This window comes from Nicotiana tabacum, chromosome 21 (genome assembly GCF_000715075.1).
Source record: "Nicotiana tabacum cultivar K326 chromosome 21, ASM71507v2, whole genome shotgun sequence".
Taxonomy (NCBI): Eukaryota; Viridiplantae; Streptophyta; class Magnoliopsida; order Solanales; family Solanaceae; genus Nicotiana; species Nicotiana tabacum.
Genome location: NC_134100.1, coordinates 16,870,159 through 16,883,644, shown reverse-complemented (window position 1 = coordinate 16,883,644; position 13,486 = coordinate 16,870,159).

Sequence of the window (13,486 nt, the reverse complement as noted above, 5' to 3'; positions counted from 1 at the left end):
CGTGGCAAAGATGTGGTGCTGAGTTGATTTTGAGCTGGTTCGAGGTAAGTAGCTTGTCTAACCTTGTGTGGGGGACCTTCCCCTTAGGATATGATATATTTGGTAATTGAAATGCTTTGTACGTGAGGTGATGAGTGCGTACTTGAGCTAATTGTTGAAAAATCCGGTTTTACTTTAAGTATTTCAATTGAGTTCCTTTTTCCCACTTTATTCCACTTGCGAGTTTAGCCTGTTATAGTTTAGAAAAGCATGTTTAGTTGATTTAATTGCCTATTTGCTTAAACTGCCTTAATTGCATTATGTGAAATATGTTAGGATAGAATTAACTGTTACTTGGTACGAAATTTGGCATTTAATTATGTATTCTTGTGTTGCTTCTATGTATTTTTAATTTGGGACTACGGGATGGCATCTCGGGAGATCCCATGTACGTATTTATGATTTGGACTGAGGTGCGGGATACCAAGAGATCCCTAGCATTTATTGAGGATACCAAGAGATCCTCGGGATACCAAGAGATCCCTAGCATATATTGAGGATACCAAGAGATCCTCGGGATACCAAGAGATCCCTAGCATACATTGAGGATACCGAGAGATCTTCGGGATACCAAGAGATCCCTGGAATATATTGAGGGTACTAAGAGATCCTGGGGATACTGAGAGATCCCCGGTTATCATCCTTGTTATGAATGGTACTTCTTGGTGTTTGCCATTATTTTTGTTTTCGTTATTGTACTCCTTATTACCCTGTGTAGATTCTTACTCTAGATTTTCAACTATACTGCTTATCTTATACTGTCATGTCTCATATTCTCTATATTTATTTAATCTTAGTATGGCTCTGACCTTCCTCGTCACTACCCAATCGAGGTTAGGCTTGGCACTTACTGAGTACCGTTGTGGTGTACTCATGCCTCTTCTACGCATATTTTTCATGTGTAGATCCAGGTACTTCTACTCAGGCCTACCATCCTTGAGGGAGGTGACTACTTAGAGACTTCGAGGTACATTTTCCGCATCCGCAGACCGAGGAGTCCCTTTCTATTCCGGCCTTTTTTACTAATTAGCCCTTCTGTACTTTTTGTTCTTATTAGACAAATTCCAGAGTTAGATCTATGTAGTATTTCCTTTTTCTTAGCTTGTGATTCGTGGGTTTCCGGGTCTTAGATTTGGATATTGGTTTTGAGATTTATATATGGTGTATGCCGAGCGGCATATTTAAACACTGTTATTGCCTTATTTATATTTTAAAATTGTTTACTTTCGCAAGTTTTGATTATCTTCCGCAATTTAGGCTTACGATGGTTCACGGAGGGCGAACCGGGGTCGTGACAAGATGGTATCAGAGCCCTAGGTTCATAGGAGTCATGGATCACAAGCCGGTTTATTAGAGTCTCATTGATTGGTACGGAGACGTCTGTATTTATCTATGAGAGGTTATATAATTGTTAGGAAAATTTTCACTTCATTTGATTTCCTTGTCGTGTGGTATTTTGACATCACAATTCTAAACTTTTATCTTCTATTCTCTCACAGATGGTAAGGACACATGCTACCCGAGATGATCAGGCACTTGCGCCCCCTACTACAGCCGCCAAAGGCCGAGGCCAGGGTAGAGGCCGAGGACGTGCGCGTGGTGCAGCTAGAGCACCTGTGCGAGCTGCCGCCGAGGTACCACCAGCGGATCCAGCCGGAGTCCAAGCACCTGACATGCCTACTGCTACTACTACTCTAGCTCTTCAGGAGACTTTGGCATAGTTCATGAGCATGTACACCACTTTGGCTCAGGCAGGGTTGTTTCCCCTTGCTGCAGCTATATCTCAGGCCAGGGAAGGAGCACAGACTCTCGCTGCCCGCACTCCTGAGCAGTGAGTGCATGTTGAGTAGGTCCCTGAGATTATTCATGTACCGCCTGCAATGCCATCTCAGCCCGAGGATAGGGCAGCTGCTTCCGAGGATGAGCAGTTGAGGCTTGAGAGGTTCAAGAAGTACAAGCCTCCTGTATTCAGTGGTCTAGCATCAGAGGATGCTCTAGGATACCTGGATGAGTGTTACCGCATTCTCCGTACCATGGGTATCTCAGGATCGAGCGGGGTTTCTTTCACTACCTTTCAGCTTCAAGGAGCCGCTTATGAGTGGTGGCGCACCTATGAGTTAGACAGTCCAAATGAGGCTGCTTCACTGACTTGGGCTCAGTTTTCAGATCTGTTCCAGAGGGAGTATGTTCCTCAGAGCCTCAGAGACGCATCGCGCGTAGAGTTTGACCATTTGCGCTAGGGTGCTATGACTATTTCAGAGTATGCTGTCTGTTACACCAGTTTGGCTGGGCATGCACCAGCCTTGGTTGCTACTGTCCGCGAGAGGGTTCACCGGTTTATTGAGGGCCTTATTCCCAGCATCAGATCTAGCATGGCTCGTGAGTTGGAGATGGACTTATCAGTAGGTGGTGAGCATTGCTAGGAGGATTGAGGGTATGCATGCTAGGGAGAAAGAGGAGAGGGAGGCCAAGAGGTCTCGAGAGTCGGGCCATTATTCTAGTGCCCGTACCCCAGCTGCAGGTCGTCATGGTAGGGGTTATATGAGTCGCCCTGTTCATTCATCTCTTCCAGCAGCCAGTGGTATTCCAGCTCCTCCTAGACCTTAGGAGCCTTAGTATACACCTCCGGTTTCTAGCGCGCCTCCTGCGTAGGGTGTTTTCAGAGATCAGTCCAATAGACCTGGCCCTAGCCAGTCACAGCCACCACGTCCTCCCAGAGCTTGTTTTGAGTGTGGTGACACATGCCATATGGTGAGGGATTGCCCTAGACTTGGGAGAAGTGCACCTCTACAGACTTCTCAGCCACAGCGTGCCGCACAGAGTTCTCAGGCTATGATTACAGCTCCAGTTGCTACCTCACCTGCTCAATCAGCTAGAGGTGGAGGTTGGGGAGGTAGAGGTCGCCTTAGAGGGGGAGGTCAGTCCAGATACTATGCCCTTTCTGCCCGTACCGAGGTTGTTGCCTCCAATTCTATCATCACAGGTATTATACTGGTTTGCCGCAGAGATGCATTGGTTTTATTTGATCCAGGCTCTATTTATTCTTATGTCTCTTCTTATTTTGCTCCACATTGGGTGTATCTCGGGATTTTTGAGTTCCCCTATTTATGTTTCTACTCCTGTGGGAGATTCTCTTATTGTGGACCGCGTTTATCGGTCGTGTTTGGCTGCTCTTAGTGGTTTTGAGACTAGAGCCAATCTATTATTACTTAGCATGGTTGATTTTGACATTATCTTGGGCATGGACTGGTTGTCACCCCATTATGCTATTCTTGATAGTCACGCCAAAATCGTGACGCTGGCTATGCTAGGTATACCGCATGTTGAGTGGAGAGGTAATTTAGCTTACACTCTCAGTAGAGTTATTTCTTTTCTTAAAGCTTAGCATATGGTTGAGAAGGGGTGTAACGCATATTTAGCTTATGTGAGAGATGTCAGTATTGATACCCCTTCAGTTGATTCAGTTCTAGTAGTACGGGATTTTCCCGATGTGTTTCCAACTGATCTTCCAGGCATGCCACCTGATAGAGATATTGATTCGTAGCTCGGTGTCTCAACTGTCAGCAGGTGAAGTATGAGCACCAGAGACTAGGTGGATTGCTTCAGCGGATAGAGATTCTGGAGTGGAAGTGGGAACGGATCACCATGGACTTTGTAGTTGGGCTCCCACAGACTTTGAAGAAGTTTGATGCTATTTGGGTGATTGTGGATCGGCTGACCAAATCTACTCATTTTATTCCTGTGTGTACTACTTATTCTTCGAAGCGGCTGGCGGAGATTTATATCTGGGAGATTGTTCGTCTGCATGGTATTCCGATTACCATCATTTCAGATAGAGGTACTCAGTTCACATCACAGTTCTGGAGGGCCGTTCAGCATGAGTTGGGTACTCGGGTGGAGTTGAGTACAACATTTCACCCTCAGACGGACGGACAGTGCGAGCGCACTATTCAAATTCTAGAAGATATGCTTCGTACGTGTGTGATTGAGTTTGGAGGGTCTTGGGATCAGTTCTTGCCATTGGCGGAGTTTGCTTACAATAACAACTATCAGTCCAATATTCAGATGGCACCGTATGAGGCTTTATATGGTAGGCAGTGTAGATCCCCAGTAGGTTGGTTTGAGCCGGGTGAGGTTAGGTTATTGGGCACAGACTTAGTTCAGGATGCTTTGGAAAAGTTAAGGTGATTCAGGATAGACTTCGCACAGCCCAGTCCAGATAGAAGAGTTACACGGACCGGAAGGTTCGTGATGTTTCCTATATGGTTGGAGAGTGGGTTCTACTTCGGGTATCTCCTGTGAAGGGCGTTATAAGATTTCGGAAGAAAGGGAAGTTGAGTCCGAAGTTTATTGGCCCTTTTGAGATATTGAGGCGTGTTGGAGAGGTTGCTTATGAGCTTGCCTTACCTCCCAGCTTGGCCGGAGTTCATCCGGTATTCCATGTTTTGATGCTCCGAAGGTATCACGGTGATCTGTGGCACGTGTTGGATTTCAGTTCAGTCTAATTGGACAAGGATCTATCCTATGTTGATGAGCCAGTGGCAATATTGGATAGGCAGGTTAGAAAGCTGAGGTCAAAGAACCTTGCATCAGTGAAGGTCCAATGGCGGGGTCAGCCGGTTGAGGAGACGACCTGAGAGACTGAGCAGGATATGCACAGTCGTTACCCTCATCTTTTCACTACTTCAGGTATGTCTTTATGCTCGTTCGAGGATGAACGAATATTTAAGTGTAGGAGAATGTGACGACCCGGCTGGTCATCTTAAGAATTATGCCCTGATCCCTATTAATTGCTTTCCCCGAGTTTATTTATGCTATTTTGATTTGCCGGGATGTTCGGTTTTAAGTTTCGGAGAGGTTTGGGACACTTAGTCCCTAAGTGAGAGCTTAAGTGTTGGAAAGTTGACCGTAGTTGGAGCAGTGTGAAGATGGCCTAGGAATGGAAATCCGATGGTTCCGTTAGCTCCGTTGGGTGATTTTGGGGTTGGGAGCGTGTTTGGATTGAGTTTTGGAGGTCCGTAGCTAATTTAGGCTTGAAATGCCGAAAGTTGAATTTTGGAAGTTTCCGGTTCGATAGTGAGATTTTGATTTGAGAGTCGGAATAGAATTCTGATAGTTGCAGTAGTTCCGTTATGTCATTTGGGATATGTGTGCAAAATTTCATGTCATTCGGAGGTGGTTTGGTTGGGTTTTTGATCAAAAGAGGAATTCGGAAGATTTTTGAAACTTAGGCTTGAATCCGATGTGTTTTGGTTGTTTTGATTTTGTTTGAAGTGTTTTGTAGATTGGTACAAGTTTTAATAAGGTTTTAGGATATATTGATGCCTTTTGTTGAGGTCCCGGGGGCCTCGGGTGTGTTTTGGATGCTCAACGGATCATTTCAAGTTGTTAAAAAGTTGCAGGTTTTTGCTCAGCTGTTGCAGAGGGATTTTACCCTTCGCGTTCGCGAGTTGACCCTCACGTTCACAAAGAGTCAGTAGGGGGTTGATGGAATTTTGCCTTCGCGTTCATGAGGAAGTCTCCGCATTCGCAAAGGGTGGTGATGTTTGAGCATCGTGTTCGCGGGAAGGGTATCGCGTTCGCGTAGAAGGCAGTTGGGTTCAAGGTGGAATTGCTCTTCGCGTTCGAGAGAGGTGTAACGCGTTCGCGAAGGATTGGTCAGCAGAAGTATCGCGTTCGCAAGAGCATTGTCGTGTTCGCATAAGAGGACTTTTGGTCAACGACTTCATGTGCTTCGCGAACGCGAGGCCTTGACCGCGTTCGCAAAGAAGGAATTAAAATATCTGGGCAGAATGTTTAAAAAAGGTTGTTTCGCAAATTTTAGCCTAGTTTCCTCCATTGTTAGGCGATTTTGAAGCTTTTTGAAGAGGGTTGAAGAGGGATTCAAGGGGAATCACTTGGAGGTAACATTTTTTACTTCATAACTCATTTTTATGTGATTAAATATCTGATTAGTGGTGGAAAATTTGGGAGGAATAGGTAATTAGGGCTTGAGTTTAAGAGAAAGAAAAAGGGGTATTTGAGGGGTCAATTGAACTCCGATTTTAGTGTTCTTGTTATGCATAGACTCATGAGAGTATGAGGATTCCGAAAATATAAATTTCACCTGATTCCGAGATGTGGGCCCGAGGGGCGTTATGGTTATTTTACATAATTTCGCGTATTAGCTTAGAATTTAATTGTAGAATCAGTTACTTGAAGTGTTATTTACATTATGCAATTGAATTGAATAAATTTGGGTCATTTGGAGTCGAGTACTCGTGGCAAAGACGTGGTGTTGGGTTGATTTTGAGCCGGTTCGAGGTAAGTGGTTTGTCTAACCTTGTGTGGGGGACCTTCCCTTAGGATATGATATATTTGGTAATTGAAATGCCTTGTACGTGAGGTAATGAGTACGTACTTGAGCTAATAGTTGAAAAATACGATTTTACTTTAAGTATTTCAATTGAGTTCCTTTTTCCTGCTTTATTCCACTTGCGAGTTTAGCCTGTTATAGTTTAGAAAAGCATTGTTAGTTGATTTAATTGCCTATTTGCTTAAACTTCCTTAATTGCATTACGTGAAGAATGTTAGGCTAGAATTAACTGTTACTTGGTACGAAATTTTGCATTTAATTGTGTATTCTTGTGTTATATCTATGTGTTTTTAATTTGGGACTACGGGACGGCATCCCGGGAGATCCCCTGTACGTATTTATGATCTGGACTGAGGTACGGGATACCAAGAGATCCCTAGCATTTATTGAGGATACCAAGAGATCCTCGGGATACCAAGAGATCCCTAGCATTTATTTAGGATACCAAGATATCCTCGGGATACCAAGAGATCCCTGCATATATTAAGGATACCAAGAGATCCCTAGCATACATTGAGGATACCGAGAGATCCTCGGGATACCAAAAGATCCCTGACATATATTGAGGGTACTAAGTGATCCTCGGGATAGTGAGAGATCCCCGGTTATCATCCTTTTATGAGTGGTACTTCCTGGTGTTTGCCATTATTTCTGTTTCCGTTATTGTACTCCTTATTACCCTGTGTAGATTCTTACTGTAGATTTTCAACTGTACTGTTTATCTTATACTGTCATGTCTCATATTCTCTTTATTTATTTAATCTCAGTAGGGCCCTGATCTTCCTCGTCACTACCCAACCGAGGTTAGGCTTGACACTTACTGAGTACCGTTGTGGTGTACTCATGCCTCTTCTGCGCATGTTTTTCATGTGCAGATCCAGGTACTTCTACTCAGGCCTACCATCCTTGAGGGAGGTGGCTACTTAGAGACTTCGAGGTACATTTGCCGCATCCGCAGACCGAGGAGTTCCTTTCTATTCCTGCCTTTTTTAGTATTTAGCCCTTCTGTACTTTCTGTTCCTATTAGACAAATTCCGGAGTTAGAGCTATGTAGTATTTCCTTTTTATTAGCTTGTGATTCGTGGATTTTCGGGTCTTGGATTTGGATATTGGTTTTGAGATTTATATATGGTGTATGCCGAGCGACACATTTAAATATTGTTATTGCCTTATTTCTGTTTTTAAATTATTTACTTCCGCAAGTTTTGGTTATCTTCCGCAATTTAGGCTTACCTAGTCGTAGAGACTAGGTGCCAGCACGATGGTTCACGGAGGGTGAACCAGGGTCGTGACAAAATTTCTAATAATTTAACATAATTTTGCTATTTTTTTAATCTAATATATAGTCTTATTACATTTTTGTGGCTTTTTATTAACTTGCAAATTTATTTAATATCATTATCAACTACTTTTCTTTAATAATATAAGATAAATATATAATTTTTTTAATTATGAAATAAATATTGATTTTGTTTTAAAAACATTGCTCGAAAATTTTAAATTATTTAAAATTTAATAATATTTTTAAGTATTGTATATTTATTTTATTTTATTTTCGAAACTTATGATTTATTAATGTCCTTACATTATTTCAAATTTATTTTTATTGTTCAATTTTTTTAGTTTTTGATTTTAACTATTAAACTTGAGTTATGTGGACTTATATTATGACTTTTCTTAGTATAATATAAAAAGTTTTCTCATCTGAAATTTAAATAAGTTTTACCCTTTTTCGTATGATAAAAAATCTGAATTTTTATTTTTTTCTCTATTTATTCGTTATTTTTGATTTTATATTATTCAATACCTAATACTATTACACTGTCATGTGAACTTTTATTATCATGTTTTAATTTGGTATTTATTTTTACCACACTCATTCTAATATAATATAGATAAAAATTTAAAAACTTTCTCATCTCAAATTCAAATAATTTTTATCATTCTATTTTCTTAATTGGACCATATTTTTAAAAATTATGTTATGCTTTCAAATTTAAACATACTGAACTTAATTCAAATATAATTATAGAAAAAAAAATTTCTTTATTGTTCGAACACATTAAATCTAAATGTTGTTGTAATATTTACGTATAAAATATTCGTTTGCACGATTTATCAGTATTAATATGAATTTATTATTCTTGTTATTAAAATATCTTTTGTTGATTATTTAATTTTTCTCTTACCTTATAAATAATTTGTATACTTTATGTAAGATCTTTTTAATTTTTAAACTCAATAAATCCTTAATATCTTAAGTAAATTTTAGTTTTATTCTATATTTTAACTTACTCCGAAGTATAAATAGTTATAGGTTATCTCAATTTACGTCTTTATATATTTTTATTTTTTCCTATTATAGTTTTTAATTAATTTTTCACCTCCATATTTCTAGCTAATATAGAAAAAAATCTATGAGTAGATCAATATATAAATATAAATATAGATATAGATATAGATACAAATATACATATAAATTTAATTATAGATATATAGATTAGATTTGTCTAAGATCTATTTAGATTATGTATAAGATTCATTAAACTACTTCCATTAATTATGTTTCTATATATAATTTCTAATTATTAATGTTGTCCTAAAATTGTCAAGTGGCTTCATTTTAGCTTGCCACTTGGCTTAACCACAATGCATACTGCTCTCCTTTTAATATAATATAGATATAGATAGATAATTATTTTCTTTATCTATTTTGCCACCACTAATTCAGTAATTTATTTACGAAAGGTTATGTTTTTCATGTTCTTCTTTAAATTGAATCTACGTTTCTTGATTAATTTCTTTTCAGTTTATGATGAATTTTGAGTTAATTACTTTGAGTTTCGATTTTAAGAAAGAATCCATTTTATGTGTTCGTACTTTAAAATGTATGTACGTTCTTGGCTAATTTCTTATCATTTTGTGATAGTTTTTGAGTTGAATTAAATTATTGATCGCTTAGCCCTAAGTTTAGGTTTTAAGAAAGAACCTGACCTCTTTTTTCGTACTTTAAATTGAATGTACGTTCTTGGCTAATTTCTTTTCAGTTTGTGATGATTTTTGGGTTGAATTAAATGATTGATCGTTTAGCTCTGAGTTTAGGTTTTAAGAGAAAAATAAAGAATCCCACAAAGAAGGCTAAATATGGACTATTGTTGCTAATAGACTGGGCTAATAGTGGGTTATATCCTGTGGTTATACTTTTGTTGTGGTTCAAATTTTTTGTAATATGGAATGTGCTTATTTAGAGTAGAATGGATAGAAGATCCCGTGTAACCAGCCAAATTAATTTGGAATTGAGGTGTATCTATCTTCTAGCATTTTGAAAAATAGCTTTTTAGAGTTTTTTAATCTTTCGAAAAATTTTAAAATTTATCTTCAAGTGAAATGTGAAATTTTTATTGAATTAAGATAATTATATATATTTATTTTTCCTTCTTTGTATCTTTTGTAGAGTTTAGCTAGCTTAGTTTGTTAATCATAGTTAGTTGGTAGTTAACTGTGGCCTAGCTATCAAAGTAGTTAGAATTAGTTTGTGGAGTGGTACCCACGTATATATATACACTATTAGATATCAGAAATAAATAGCTTTCATTCTCCCATACTTGTAAATCAAATCTTCTTCTTCTTCAGCTCATGCGAAGCTTCTAGAGCTCATCAATGGAGTCTCTGATCAACGATGAAACTCGATATCTCAAATCCACAAGTTGACATGGTGTCAGAGCATAGGAATCTCCGATTCAATCGTCTCTAGTATCTCCTAGCTCAAACGATCTGAGCAGTGTTCTTTGATTTGCCCTAATTCTCAATCGATCCGCGCAGTGTGAGCTTCGCCTTATCTTCAATTTTACTTTCCTAAATTCTCATCTTATTTTTCTATTATGTATCTCTTGAATTTTTCAATATGGTTGTTGTCGATCAAATCGATGCGACTGATAATACCGCAAATGTCGAAAATGTCGAAACTACTGTCAATTTTGCTCTAGATCCTGGTGATCCTCTCTACCTACACCCGTCGGATAATCCTGGAGCTATGCTAGTTAGTGTGGCTTTCGGTGGAATTGGATATAGAACTTGGAGGCGTGCAGTTTTGTATGGCCTTTCTGTTAAAAATAAAATTGATTTCATTAGTGGAGAGTGTAAGCGTCCTGATCCCAATTTCCCAAGTTCCGACAGTGGAAACGGTGTGATGACATGATGACCTCGTGAATTCTAAATTTATTCTCAAACGAGATAGCGGATAGTGTAGAATATGCAGGTGATGTTGTTAAATTATGGAGGGAATTGGAGGATCGATAAGAGCAAACTAATGGTGCGAGATTGTATCAAATCCAAAAGGAGATCAATGACCTATCTCAGGGAGTCCTAGACATCACATGCTACTACGCTCAATTGAAGAAACTCTGGGAAGAGTTGAGTACTTTGAGTGCAAAAACTCAATACAGCCGCCAGTGTACCTGTGGTGCTAAGGAAGGTATGCACAAGGTTGAGCAGGATAGGAGGTTAATTCGATTCCTTTTGGAGCTCAATGAAGTGTACACAACAATGAGGGGTAGCATTCTCATGATGAACCCTCTTCCTTCAATGGCACAAGCCTTTTGTTTGCTCATCCAGGATGAAAAGCATTGTGAAATGAGACCTTCAAATCATATGGTTGCAGAGTCAATTTCCCTCCATGTTAATGCTTCAGGAAATGCCAACAATTTCAGGAACAATAACTTCAGGACTAATTACACTCCCAATTCCAATTTGCCAAATACCAATAGGTCAAGGCCCTTTTGTGACTACTGCAAATGTCTAGGACAGACTAAAGATAAGAGTTTCAAACTTCATGGTTATCCCCAGACTTCAAGCAACAATCAAAACATCAAGTACAATAAGAACAAAAGAGTTGTGGCCAATGCACACTCCAACCTGTCTGATGAGATCTCTGCCAAGACTGAGGAGTTTGGATCCAAGGATGAGAATCAGAATCTAAACCTGTCTAAGGTACAATATAGCCAATTGATTAAAATACTTCAGCACTTCAATACCAGCAGTGGAGGAGAAAGTTCTTAGAACACAAACCATGGAGTTGGATCAGTAAACCTTACTGCAGGAACTATGAACTTTGCAGGTATAGTAACTTGTACATCCTCTATTGATTTTGGAAAGTTATCTTGTAAATATTTCAGAACTTGGACTGACACGTGGATTTTACACTCAGGAGCTTCAAATCATATGACCTTTAATAAGACTTCATTAGTTGATATTAGGATTTTACCCTATCCCTTGCTAGTCACACTCCCAAATGGCTATAGAGTTAAGGTAACAGAGATTGGTAGTGTGTATCTTGCTCCCTAAATTACTCTACGCAAAGTCATGTTTGTTCCCTCTTTCAAGTTTAATCTCATTTCTATATCCTCTTTGACTGCACAACTTAAATCCTTGATAGCCTTTACTGACACATATTGTCTGATGCAGGCCCCTTCAATGAAGAGGCCTCTGGAGATTGGAAAAATCAGGGATGGTCTGTATCTCTTGTGCTCCCTCTGTTTGAAGAGTGTTAGTACTGGTTCTGCATCTGTGTCTCCTTTTCCTATTTCATGTCATGTTTTTGATGTACATAGTTTGCAAACTCCATCTACTGTCTATAATCACAGTCCTTCACAGAATCATTCCTTTTGAAGTGTAAATAATTTCATTTGCAATAAAACACATGATTGTGATTATTCCTTATCTCATAAGAATGATGTTAATGTGTTGTGGAACAATAGATTAGGCTATGTTCCTTTTGCAAAGATGAGAAATATCACCACTATACCTGTTGCTTTTTCTAATAAACAACCCTTCTTGTGTTCTATATGCCCCATGGCCAAACAGACTAGACTGCCCTTTCCTAAAAAAGCCAGTAACACTAAATAAATTTTTGACCTCTTACATGTTGATCTGTGGGGACTCTATCATGTCCCCATACATGACAATTACAAGTACTTCTTAACCATTATAGATGATCATAGCAGGTCTACATGGACTCACATTTTGTCTAGTAAAAGCAATTCCCTCCAGATACTTAAAGCCTTCATATCTTTTGTCAAAACTCAGTTTCACTTGACCATTAAATCAGTAAGATCATATAATGATTTAGAGTTCACCAGTACAGAAGCAAACTCTTTCTTTCAGACCCAAGGCATTATTCATCAGAGAACTTGTCCATACACACCACAACAAAATGGTGTAGTTGAGAGAAAATATAGATACCTTCTAAGACAGCCAGAGCACTTTTATTTCAATCAAAGTTACATATAAGGTACTGGGGTGAATATATCCTGACAGCTACATACCTTATTAACAGACTACCTACCACATACCTCAAGAACAAATGTCCCTTTGAACTCCTATACAAAAGGAAACCAAATTACTCCCATTTGAGAAGCTTTGGGTGTCTATGTTTCCCCACTATACCAAAGATACATAGGGACAAATTTTATCCAAGAACTATGCCTCGTGTCTTTATTGGATATCCTTTTGAAACTAAAGGATACAAAGTACTGAACTTGCAGACCAGGAAGATTCACATATCCAGAGATGTAACCTTCCATGAAAATGTGTTTCCATTTGTTGTGTCACATGTTAAGGTTCTTCTTTTCCAACTCTACCACATTTCATTTCTGATCTACACACTACTATATCTCAACCTACAACAGGCAATCCACCAAGCCCAGACAACTCTGAAGCAGGACATGATCACTCTTTATCTTATCACTCTCCACCTGATCACTTTGCTCCTATTTTTCCGGAGTTACACTCTCACTCTACTGAAATCCTCCCACAGAATCCTTTTGATCCCACTTCACAAAGTGAGTTTCTTGTCCTAGAGCCTAGAAGGTCTGGTAGAGAACACAAATTACCTGCACACTTGCAGGATTACATCTATTCTATACCTCAATTGAAGCCAACTTTTATTCCTTTGTCTATTGATCCGTCAACCACTCCAACTTCCCTTGATGCCTTATTCTCCTTACATAGTCATGTTCCTACTAATTCTTTAATCCATAATAGTCAGTTGCTTGTTATGAATATTTTCAATGATTCTGAACCATCTTCAAATGA